At 35.6% G+C, this 13,686-nt stretch overlaps 2 long non-coding RNA genes across 2 annotated transcripts; both read left to right on the forward strand.

The window, feature by feature from the left end:
- Positions 4,144–6,942, forward strand: LOC110264257. Its single transcript, XR_002350067.1, has 2 exons — positions 4,144–4,360; positions 6,583–6,942. It is a non-coding gene; the product is annotated as an uncharacterized LOC110264257 (long non-coding RNA).
- Positions 4,490–5,616, forward strand: LOC110264256. The gene is made up of 2 exons (XR_002350066.1): positions 4,490–5,096; positions 5,412–5,616. It is a non-coding gene; the product is annotated as an uncharacterized LOC110264256 (long non-coding RNA).

Below are 13,686 nucleotides of genomic sequence, written 5' to 3' on the forward strand. Positions count from 1 at the left end.
GGGTGCTTAGTGACTTGTTTTATTCTGGATCGGTAATATTATTTATATCAATGCCAATCTTTTATACCAGTATTACTTTTACATTGACATGAATTTATATTATCTCTCCTTACCTACAATCTCTCCCTCATTGTTGCAAAATTTTGCACCACTAGTATGCCATATGCTTCTATTGTTTTCTCACTTGCATGTTGTAGCTACCATTTAATTGAGACCCTCATTTTTGGCATTAACCAACCCATGTTTTATCTGTTTTCTATCTTTGCTTTGGGTTACTTTCCTTCTCTTTTTCTTTCAGGATGGCCACCAGGAAGAGAACCGGAAGACGTTTACATGGGAGAGACAAACAAGTTCCTACGCACATTCCTTGATGAGAAAAGCATCAGTTGGAACAACCCGTCCACCTGCACATCTCAGCATGCACCGAGGACGGTGCAATCTTTATGTGTGGGGAGGTCGATACCGACTTCCAGGGGTTAGTTACCTTCTTTTCAACACCAATATTTTATTTTCTTTGTTAATTGTTGCATCTGCATATTTGATTGCATGTTTATTTGATTTTGTGCACTTAGTTACTACTTGGTTAAAGTAATAAATTTCTTTGTAAGACCCTATCTTTGAAAAATTTCACTAATTTAAATTGAAAAAATTTTTTATGTTAAAACTTGTTTGAAGTTGTATTTGGAACATGGTTTTTGAGCCAAAGAACACACAACCTGTGAGATTTTGAGCTTATTTATATGGTTACATTATTTAATCATAAATATTTTATTCTTGTGTGTTTCCTTCTCTATGATTGTAATCTATATTTTGTTCCAATCTATATGTCCATTATTTAGTGTATTTACATGCTTGCATATGATTAAGGCCATTGTTTGATTTTAGCTCACTTATCCCAAATAAACCTACCCTTTAAATCACCCTTGTCAGCCACTTTGAGCCTTTTAATTCCTATTTGTTCTGTATTTTACCATATCACTAGCCTTAAGAAGAAAAACAATTAAATATCCCAATTGAATCTTTGGTTAGCTTAAGATAGGGATTGTGCAACAATTAAGTGTGGGGAAACTGTGAGAACTTGGGTTAATAAGGGAATGTATCATGTTTCTAATTTTGAATATTAGAAAATTTGGGTACCTACTCATGTAAAACAGAAAATTAAAAAAAATTTCCATATGCATTGATATGTTATTCTAGTTTTTATGTCTCTCTAAAAAAAAGAAAGAAAAAAGAAAAAGAGAAAAAAATATATATAATATAAATAAATAAATAAGGGGACAAAATTATCCGAATATTAAGTTAATAAAAGATCAATGCATATGTGATAAAACTAAAGAAAAATTGATACATGAGTATGTAATGCAAAAGTGAAGACTATGGGTAGCTAGGCATGATTCTAGAGTCATATAGAGTATATGTATGTTAGGTGAAAGCTTAGGTTAATTAAAGATTCAATTTATAAAGCTCACTTAGCCATATACATATACCTTTACCCTTACCTTAGCCCCATTACAACCTTGAAAAGACCTCATGATGTTTGCATTGGTACATTAAATATTTGTTGATTGGTTAGATGAAGAACAAAGTTTAGAAAGCATGATTAGAAAAGAGTAGAGTGAATTACCCTATACACTTGAGAGACTAGAGTGATATACACTACCAGTGAGGGTTCAAGGCTTGATTCTATATTCCCTGCTTTCATGAGCTGTCTTCTTACATGTTTACTTGCTTTTTATTGTACGATTTGAATTAGTGAAAATTGGTTTGTATTTGTCTTGGTGAACTTGTTTGCTTTTAACCAAGTAGGTAGAAACATTCTGCATGTAGTTGCATTCATACAGATAGGTTACATTTCATGCATTCTACCATTCCTCTTCACACCTTTATAGCTTCTCTTGAGCTTAGCATGAGGACATGCTAATGTTTAAGTGTGGGGAGGTTGATAAACCACTATTTTATGGTTTATCTTGTGCTTAATTAAGTAGATTTTATCAACTCTTTACCCACTTATTCATAACATTTCATGCATTCTACCATTCCTCTTCACACCTTTATAGCTTCTCTTGAGCTTAGCATGAGGACATGCTAATGTTTAAGTGTGGGGAGGTTGATAAACCACTATTTTATGGTTTATCTTGTGCTTAATTAAGTAGATTTTATCAGCTCTTTACCCACTTATTTATACTATTTGCATGGTTTTACATTTGCCTTCCTAATTATGTGCTTTGATTGAAAACATGTTTCTTTGGCCTTAAGTTCCCTATGTTTAAATCCTCTCTTATTACCATTAGATGCCTTGATATGTGTGTTAAATGATTTCAGAGATTACAGGGCAAGAATGGCTCAAAGGATGGAAAGAAAGCATGCAAAAGTGGAAGGAATACAAGAAGTTGGAGAAATTGCTAAGCTGTCTAGCCTGACCTCTTCGCACACAAACAGCTATAACTTTAGCTACAGAGGTCCAAACGGCACGGTTCTAGTTGCGTTGGAAAGAAAACGTCCAGGGCTTCGATTTGATATATAGTGTGTCATAGTTTCCATGACGCTAGGCGATGCGATCGCATGCTCCATGCGGCCTTGTCGCAGTGACGAAAATCAGCGTGTTCGAATTCGCAACCAGCGAATTATGGGCTGTTTCTGACCCAGTTTGCGGCCCAGAAAACACAGATTAGAGGCTATAAAGTGGGGGAATGCATCCATTCATAAACAGGCTTTCATTTTCACAATTATTAGGATTTATATGTAGTTTTTAGAGAGAGAGGTTCTCTCCTCTCTCTTAGGATTTAGGATTTAGGATTTCTATAAGTTTTAGGAGTGACTCTCAATCCCAGGTTCAATGTTCTTTTATTTCTTTTCTCAATTTTGTTTATGACTCTCTATGTTTAGATTGATTTTCTATTTAATATATTTTGAGGTATTTCAGACTTATGATTGCTTTCTTTTATTTATATAAATAATTTGGATTTTTCCCTTTTGGCTTTGGTTGAGTCATTGGTAACTCTTGAGTTATCAAACTCATTGTTGATTGAAAATTGGAATTCTTCAAGAATTACTTCGAGACTCAATAACTCAAAGGAAAGACTGGGACTTGAGGATTCGAATTAATTTGTCCACTTAACTTACCTTCATAGTTAGAGGATAACAAAGTGGGAGAAAAATCCATTCTCATCACAATCGATAAGGATAACTAGGATAGGACTTCCAGTTCTTATACCCTGCCAAGAGTTTATTTTACAGTTATTATTATTTTATTTTACTTGTCATTCAACATACTTTTTACCTTGATCCAAAACCCCAATTTACAACTCATAACCAATAATAAGAACACCTCCCTGCAATTCCTTGAGAAGACAAGCCGAGGTTTAAATACTTCGGTTATCAATTTATTTAGGGGTTTGTTACTTGTGAAAACCAAAACGTTTGTACGAAGGGATTTTTGAAGGTTTAGAAACTTTACTTGCAACGAGGATTTATCCGCAATTTTATAGACCACGCAAAAGTTCCTCTCGTCAATGGCTTACAAGAACACAAATTCATAGCTTGAATTTCATCAAATTTCATCAAATTTTCATCAAATTTTCAACAAGAATCACTCATATAAATCATCAATTTCAAGCACAGCCAAACTATATCATAATCACACAACTCACACTACAACAAATATGGCCTTTAGCAACGCCAAATTTTGTAACGCCTTAAAACCGTTCTCTTAGATAGGTTTAGACAACGGTTTTTTATAGTGTTACTGTTGAATTCAATTTTTCATTATTTTATAGCAACAAATTAAAACCGTTCTCTTTGACTACTTTAAAGAACGGTTTTATAACCGTTACCATGATTTGTATTTAAGCAACGGTTTTTTATTGTTGTTTAAATAATTGTACAAAAGAAACGCATAAGTTGCCAAAATGCTACACTTTAAAACCGTTCTATTAGATGGTCTTAGACAACGGTTTTTACAGTGTTGCTGTTGAAGTCAAATTTTCATTACGCTATACTAACAAAATAAAACCGTTCTCTTTGACTATTTTAAAAAACGGTTTTACAACCATTACAACAATTGTTTATGAAACAACAATTTTCTAATATTATTTAAATAATTATACAAATTAAACAATACCAATAAAAATAATTTCAACGTCTGCTACTAATGGTTCACTGCGATAAAAAACAACGATGGAGAAAGGGACAGAACTTGCCAGAGGAGGTTGCTGGAGCCGTTGGTCTGAACTGCCCTGCCTTTTCCCTGCTCCAGTGCCGCTGCTACTGCTGAAAAGTGATCGGAAATGTTGCTGCTGTTGCCATGGATTAAGAAAAAGGGGTTCATCGCAATTAATTCCTACTAGTTCAACACTCTGAGGTAGGGGATTTATTTTTAAAGTTTAATAGTTTTAATTTTAGAATGCCTACAGAGTTAATTGGATCATATATATAGTATTATAGTGCGAGAGAGTTTCAAGCACTAAGATTGTCATATTTTTAACAATTGTTTTAGTGTGAATAAATTCTGTAGTAATCTTGGTACCTTTGAGTATCTTTAAAATATGTTCAAATTACTCATCCTTAAATGAATCCCTTTCAGTGTCCTATATTAATCAAATTACACAAGAAATGCTATTTTCAGGTTTAATTCTAGATTAATACTGAACCTTCTTATATAAATAACTATCTCTTTCACTATCTTCACTCCTTAACATTATCAATCATCAGGAAACTATACTGAAAGTGTGTCTGTGAAAAGCTTGACCAATATATTACTTTGCCATTTGCATATGAAAATTAGGGACCAACCTATCTAGTATGAGAAGGTTTTGTTGTTGTATCTAAATTTGCTTAATGTTCTTAAAATATGGCATATTTCTTTAAACCACTCAACGAAAATCCAAGGTTAGTGTTGCAATCTTGTATATTTATTATTATTACTTTTGTTCCATCTGTTTTGTGAAATTGGTGTAAGATTTGATGCTTAGGCAGTACTAAATTGGATGAATGCATAGCACAAGTCACATGTTGTTTGTAAAGACAATTGGATGATGTCCCTCTACACCCCCACTGGCACATAAAATTCTCAAAGCAGACGAGAGTCAATTAAAAAAGTGGGACGTTTTCTCTGACACAACACAACACTTCCCCTTTCTTGATGATCATCTATCATGTGAACATCTCTGGCCTTAAAATGTCGTCAACACAAATGCCGAACCACTATTTGCATGATTTATCATCACTGCTATGTTCTGTGCCTAATAACAATAATAGTATGTAGTATCTTCTTCTAGAAAAGCAGGTTGAGGTCCTAATTAGTTTTCTTTTTGTTTTTCTGGTCTCGTATCATCTTTATGATACATGTATGATTTCAAAACTTAAGAAAAGACAATGTCTTCATTTGGTTAGGGATTCTTTATATGGTGCAGGAACAAGCTAGAAAAGAGAGGAAAGATCTGGATAAGATGCTTGAAGAGAATAGGAAGAGATTATGGTTTTCAATGGATATTGGATGTGTGGAGATTGAGTTTTGGGTGAGATGAGTGTGTGATTTGTTTTGTGTGAGGTGTGTGCGCGTGCGCACGGGAGTATTTTAATCAATTTTTCCCTAATTACATTTTCTTAGTTTAATTAGTTTGTTCAGTTTTTGTTAGATTAGCCAGTTTAGTTATGCATGCTTAGTGGATTATAGGTGGTTAGGAAGTTATATCTGATTTGTAGTGGATTTAGGTTGAACTTTTTGGTTGCTGCTGATGCCTTGAATGAACGGTTTCAAATTGTATAGTGCTGTTTTATCCTTGTTAATGGCTGATTTCATGCCTTGTTTTGATTGAGCAATGATGATGATGGCCTTATTATGCTAATTTTTATATTGCTGCTGATTGCCATTCATTCTCCCTCCCCTTGCCTTATTATGTCGACACTACTCTGCCTCCATTCTCCCTCCCCTTGCCATTTTCTATTTCTGCTTCTTCTGTAGGTTGTCAATTTTTTCCCTAATTACATTTTCTTAGTTTAATTAGTTTGTTCAGTTTTTGTTAGATTAGCCAGTTTAGTTATGCATGCTTAGTGGATTATAGGTGGTTAGGAAGTTATATCTGATTTGTAGTGGATTTAGGTTGAATTTTTTGGTTGCTACTGATGCCTGGAATGAATAGTTTTCTGAGCTGTTTTAATTGACAAATGATGGTTGTTGCAGTTTTGTTTCAAATTGTATGGTGCTGCTTTATCCTTGTTAATGGCTGATGTCATGCCTTGCTTTATCCTTGCTGCTGATTGCCATTTTTTGCTTGCTGCCATTTAATTCATATAAATTGATCCTGATTAGTGCTGATTTGATTTTAGTGAGTTCATATGGGTTGATTCCGCTGTTTGTTTAAATTCAGAAATGTCCTATTTACTGCCAGAATGCTGCCAAAATTTCTAAAAATTTGTGTTAATTGAATTCCAATTTGTGAATTGAATTTGGTAATTTGTTACTTTAGTTTTGTTTCGTGACCAAATTTAACTCAATAGGTTACTTTAATTTGTTCTTTTTTTTCAATTAAATATCTTATAAATCAATAAGAGGGATGGTATATAATTAGTATCTTTGTATAGAGACAACAGTGAAGAAAACACGAGGACCTACACAATGCTTGAAGATTCATGCAAGATAGTTAAAAGATAGAGAAGAAATTACTCTAGATATTGAAGGAGAGGCAATTGGTCCTACTGATGAAGCTGTAAACAACTTGAGCAAATTTTTGGGCACAGTGGCTAGGAATTCAGATTTTTGTCCATTAATTTACACAAATTGGAAGGGGATTAAAGATAAAGAAGCCATTTGGGAATATGTTCAAGTGAGAACTTTAGTCTTGTTTCTTTTAGAAAGTATCTGGAAATGTACACATGTATTTTATTCTTACTAGCAAATAATATTTGTGGACATGATGACTATTTGCTACTTAGCTATTTCAACTCTCTTTCGTTATTATATTTTTTGCAAACTTAGATGATATTATAAATCTTACAACAACTTTTATAAGTTAAATTTGATGGGAAATGTTCAATTATTTTCTTTAGTGACTAGATTCAAATAGTTTAGATTATTTATTGAAACTAAATAATTAAAAAAAACTGAAATCAAAGATGACTACATAATAAAATCATTGCCAAAATACGACTCCAACGGTAACGCTTTAAAACCGTTGTCTTAGATGACTATTAAATGGCAATGGTATCAAAACCGTTGCCGAAACATGACATCAACGGTAACACTTTAAAACCGTTGTCCTAGATGTCTATAAACTGGCAATGGTTTTAAAACCGTTGCCGAAACTTGGCACCAACGGTAACGGTTTAAAACCGTTGGCTATGTGAATAATAAAACCACAACAGTTTAAAATCGGTGCTTATTGAGTAACGGATGAAAACCGTTGTTTAAAATTTTCCGTCAAAACCATTGTCTATGCCACTAACTGTGGCAACGGTATTTCTGTTACCGTTGTCTTAGGTAAAAAACCGTTGCCTTTGAGCATTGGTAACGGCCGCATATACCACAGGTCAAAAACCGTTGCCAAAGCGTTGCCTAAAGTTTTGGGAACGGTTTTTCAATCTACGGCAACGGTTTTTGACCGTTGCGAAAAGCCTTATTTGTTGTAGTGTCAAACACAATTAATCAAGATTAATTTTGTCAAACCCTACCTGGTTTTGCTGCTCCAAATTCGGTTATACTCTCAGGTGGTCCTTAAGCAATTTTTCCTCCTAAATCACATTAAGAACAACTTTAAATCCACAAACCCTCAACTAATTGAATCTTACTCAGCATGTTAAGAAGGGATTTCTCACCTTAAACTTGCTGGAAATTAACGTTTCTTGGCTCACAAGTCAAACTAAGCATGATTCGTAAGGAAGAACATCAAGAAAACACATATTTAAGCATGTTTCCTTGAAACCGAAGCAAAAGGGAGATGGTGCAGCCAACTCACCTTGATTCCAGCCTTGATAAGTCATATGATTATGTAGAGAAAGAAGAGAGGATCATTTTGGTCGGATTGGAATTTTGATTTGAGTTTTAGTTCAGCAGAAATCATGCTTTGAAGATTTGGAACTAAGAACTTTTCTCTCTTTTTCTCTCTTGAAAATTTCGGCCACTAGGTGAAAATGAACCAGCATTGGGGTCTTGGAGATGTAGGGTGAGTTGTGATTGGTTGTCTTGGAGATGGGTTAAAATAATATTAAAATATCTCAGGTATATAACTACTAAAACTAGATGTATCGAAACACTTGTAAAAACATCTCTAAAAATTCTTTTCTGAGCTACTAGCATAAATGACAATAGTTACATATTTAATATGAGAATAGAAAATGTATAATGAGGCCTTAGCATTGCTAAAGTCATCAGAGAGTGCTGGTGCTAAGCTGCACCAGTAAACTGTGAACCCGGTTAAACCGATCTCCTGTTTTTAACTTAAATTGATCAGGTAATATTATAATATCATTCAAGCAGCTTCTAATACTCATATAATGATAATATTATACTATTATCTCTCTTCTCTCATGAATCGAGTCTGGTTTGTCAAACTGAGACTATTTACAGAAACTAGAATCGAAACTCCTAACAGATACGGTTCAAAAACAAGGTTCTTCACAATTGTGTTGTGGGGCTTGTCTCAACTAAGGTCCTGAGTTAAAGATAACATAATGACAATGAAGATTGAGATGCTTGATGATATAGCAGAGGTTCTCCCCTTTCTGATCTTCCGGAGAAATCCATACCTTCAGAAAAGATCTCGCATACTCGAAAACAGGGGTTGTTACATGTCTCCCACCTAGCACTTTTATTTAAGGTCTGTAAGTTGGACATTTTGGAGAACTCTAATCAAGGAGGATTGTGCTTGAATTTATTCTTAAACTTCCACCAATGCTTGGACTTTAAGTGGTTGCCAGAATTTGCAACCAAGCGCACCAACTTTTGGTGGAGTTTTCCACAAGCTCGGAGCTCCCATAATTGATCCTCATGTATGCCAGGATCCCGAATCTTGTTTCTACACCCGTCTTCTAATTGATCGTCATTACTCCACTCGAGTGGCAAGCACATGGAATTCTCCTTTAGGCACCAAACTTTCCTCCTAGATCTTCTCAATTGAGTATTATGCCACCATTTGCACTTAGAGCTTGAAAACTCAACCATAGTGAACCTTAAATTGCAGTGCCGACCACTAACTAACCTTCTCTTACTTTCCATTCCATAGAGAGCTCTAAGTTGACCATCCGTTTCAAGCAGACCTTATTCAAGTGGGATGATAAGGCTTAGAGGTAAGAGGTTTACCCACTTGCATGATGTAAGGAATAATAGTGACTTAGGAAGGGGGGCTTCCCCACACTTTGACAATTCAAGGTCCACTCCCTTGTGCTCTTCTTTAAATTCCTTCACCTCTTGACAAGCATCTTCAATTTCAATTCCTTGTTCACTAACTTCTTCTACACATTCCTCATTGCTTAAGTCATGTGTCGGAGGTTGCACATCCTCCTCAACATCGCTTTCTAGTCTAATGGAAGAATGCTCAACAAGATCATCAAGGGGATTGATCAATGTGGACAAAAAATCACTAATGATGGAATCCACTTCTTATTCAATTGCCCTCAACTCGTTATCCACTTTCTTAACATCAATGACCTCAACTTCCTCCTCCTGATGCAAACCCTGCTTTAGCTCCTCTTCTTCACTTTGAAGCTTCAAATTCACTCCCTTACTATGCTCTTTGGTTGACTCTCTACGTTCATCGATGGGAGTACTTTGGATGCATGAGCTTAGGTGGGAGGCCATGTGGTTAATGGCTTCTGCCATGGTAGCAACCATGACTTCTAGCTTCTTTAGCTCCTTTTGCTTCTCTTCTTACCTTTGGATATAAGAACTAATATCTCTTTGTTGTTCTTGCAAGAAGGTTTAGAGAGCTTCATCCCTTGAATGAGGTGGTGGAAGAGAGGGTTCATTATTTGGAGGGAAGGTATTATAGTTGGAAGGTGGTTCATCTTGGTGAAAGTATGGAGGTGGTGTGTATAAAATTGATGGTTCTTGAGAATATTGATGTTAGAATGGTGGTGGCTCTAAGTATGGCTCATATGGTTGTTGGTATGGTGGATATGGGTAGGATTGTATGGAGGTGAATGGTGGTAAGGGGCTTGTGTGTAGAGCTGTTGAGGGCTATGTTGAGGGAAAGAATTGTATGAATGTACTGGTTGTGGTTGACAACCACAATTAGGGTCACCACTTCCATTATATTGGTAAGCATTAGGAGTTCGATTGTACCCATAAGAAATCGGAGGGGTTGTTACCAAGAGAGTTATCTATATGCTTGAGCCTCCTCCCACCTTTGATTTCTAAATCCTTGATGCAAACCTCCATTGAAAATTTCATTTCAATTTTCTACAACATAGTTTGAACCAAAATCATAGCCAAAGGGATGAGAATTCATAGTGAAAAGAAAAAACAAAAACAAAAGCTAATGAAAGAATAAGAAAAGAAACTCCTAAACCAAAACTGGCAAACCAACAAAGAAACAAACTATTCACACTATCAACATATATACAATAACCAATAACAAGCACACATTGCAACTCTCCGGCAATGGCACCAAAAGCATGAAAGAGCATTTTCGTCGGCTTAGAATTTCTTCTCGGTTAGAGCAAATAACTTCGTTGCAAGTATAGTTCCAAACCGACAAGTAATGCTCAATCAAAGTTTAATTTTGGTTGTCACAAGTCCAACCCAATAAAAATAACCGAGAGTATTAGTGCTGGGTTGTTCTCCCTAGGAATCATAATCGAGTGCTCAATTATTGGTTATGAAGTTCAAGGGGGTTGGGTTGATAAAAGGGAAAGAAAGTAAATGACAAGAAAAGTAAAGCAAACAACTAAAGAAAGCAAGTAATAAAGAGAGACATTCATGGCAACAATTAAGAATATAGGCTTTCTATCCTAGTCATTAATCATAACAATAATTAACAAGAGCTAATCCTATTAAGTCATCTCCAACAATGGAAGAACGTACAATGTTATATTCATATGAGAGAAAGTCAAATAGGACTAGCTAATCTCAATCCAAAAATCCTAATCAACTTACTAATTCAATTACCAAGAGATTAGAGTCAATGGAAATAATATTAACTAACAACCCTAGATCACTAACATAAGTTAGGTATTAATGACCCAAGATTGCCTAATTTTACTTTCCATGCCAAGAATGCTCAAAAAGCTACTCTAAATCTAAGCCAAGTATTTTGTCAAACACTTGGAAGGCATAAATAAAAAACATGATAAATTGCATGAAATATAAATTCTACAACTACCCAATGCAAGGAATCATCAATAACAACTAAAGAAAGCAACATTAAACATGAAATACCTCAATTTGCATTAAAGGAAATTGAAATTGACAAGAGTGCTCATAAATATAAAAATGACATAAAAGAGAAATTAACAAAAGGAACTAAGAGAGCAAAGATGTAATAACAAGAAATGCTAAGAAAAACTAATCGAAAACAAGAATCAAAACCTAAATCTAGAAAGAAATTAAACTAAGAACCCTAATTTCTAGAGAGAAAAGGGAGCTTTTCCCTCTAGAACTAACCTAAAACATGCTTCCTACACTCACTAATTGCTCCCCCTTAACCCATCTTGAATTCTGCATGAAATAGTCTCAGAAATGAGTTGGATTTGGGCCTGGACAGCTCAGAAATTGCCCCCAGCGTATTCACTTTAATGAGGTCACGTGCTACTTGTGACGTATACGCATGATTGACACGTGCACGTCGCTGGAAAATTTCCTCGTCACGCGTATGCGTGGGTGACCCGTGCGCGTGGCTTGAATGTCCTCTTCATGCGTACGCGTGGGTGACGCGTGCGCGTGGCCTTCAATTTTCCAAATGCTCATTTCTTCATGAATTCTCCACTTTGCAAGCTTTTCTCTTCACCTCTTAAACGCAATACTTGCCTTATGAATCTGAAATCACTCAACAAACATATCAAGGCATCGAATGGAATTAAAGTGAATTAAATTTAGCTATTTTAAGGCCTGAAAAGCATGCTTTCACACTTAAGCACAAATTTAGGGAGAATTACAAAACCATGCTATTTCATTGAATAAATGTGGGATAAGTTGATAAAATTCCCTAAATTAAGCACAAGATAAACCACAAATTTGCGGTTTTTTAGATATAGTGCCCACCGGATTTCCCGAGATAAAGTGTTCCCACACTCATGGGATATAGTGCCCGCCACACTCTTAAGATATAGTGCCCTACATAGATGGAAAAATATGTATATGATATAATTAAAGCAAATTGTAGGAGCCTTGAAAGAGAAGTTAATAAAAAATGAAACGAAAATTGCATTATGATGAGCGGATATTTTATACACTTTCTGGCATCATTTTCATATAGTTTTTATTATGCTTTGTTTAAGTTTTATTATATTTTCATAGGTTTTAGTGCAAATTTGATATTTTTGGATTCTACTTTGAGTTTTTGTGTTTAATGATGATTTTATGTCATGTCTGGCTGAAATTGAGGAGCTTTGGAAAAGTCTAAGTCAGAGACAGAGAAAGGACCGCAGAAGCTGTCGGATTCTGACCTCCATTCACTCGAAGGAGCTTTTTTGGAGCTAAAGAAGTCCAAATGGCACGATCTCAAAGGAATTGGAAATCTAACATCCAGGGCTTTCCAGAAATATATAAAAGTCTATACTTTGCTCTAGAACTAAAGGTCCAAAAATGGCGTTCAACTCCAGCACTTCACCCTCTTCCTGGCGTTGGATGCCCAAAAGGGAGCAGCTAGCGTCCAATGCCCAAAAAGGAGTCCAAAGTAGGCGTTCAATGCCCAAGAAAGGTACTAGCTCGTGGAAATAACCTTAGCTCAGCTCAAACACTCAACAGGTGGGTCGAGGAAGTGGATTTTTGCACTACAAGACTAGTATATCTTATTTCTGTAATCCTTAATTATTAGATTAGTATATATAGGAGAAGATCATCCACGTTTAAGATCTTCTACCTCATCTTCTACTTCTTCTTCCCCAATTTTTTACATTCGAACATTGTTGTACAATATGAGTTACTAAACCTCCTAGGTTAAGGTTAGGAGCTCTGCTGATTCTTATGGATTAAGAATATCACTATTCTATTTCAATCTATGCTTGATTCCATTCTAAGATGTATCTTCGTTCTTTGGGAGTGTAACTTTACTGTCATCCCTATTCACATGGGTTCGTGCGATTCCTTGACGGGATAGTACTAAACCACAAGCTTGATTATACATCTCTTAGACGGCTAATCCATGACTTCATTGGAACTTCTCGAGACAACAGTTCAGCCAAGGTACGGGGCGATTAGTGCCTTTGTGGTATAGGTTATAACGAAAGAAGAAGCGTTCTCTGATTCGGAAGATCCGACCTTGTCTGTAGCATTTTGAGTAGGATCACCAATGGAGTGGACTGCTAGAGCTTCACCCCCGTTCAGATTGGATGACCACTGACCCGACGTTTGATCTAAAGCAGAGGAGATTAATGACCGCTGACCCGGCGTTAATCATTTACAGCCTGCCATGGAAAGAATCAATCAGAAGTTAGAGTAGATGGTGAGAAGAGTTGATCCAGAAGGAAGCAGCATCTCCGAAGCCTCAACTGTTCTCATATAATTGATTTGACACCTATCTAGTAACGTTTTAT

The sequence above is a fragment of the Arachis ipaensis genome, chromosome B07 (genome assembly GCF_000816755.2).
Source record: "Arachis ipaensis cultivar K30076 chromosome B07, Araip1.1, whole genome shotgun sequence".
Lineage (NCBI taxonomy): Eukaryota > Viridiplantae > Streptophyta > Magnoliopsida > Fabales > Fabaceae > Arachis > Arachis ipaensis.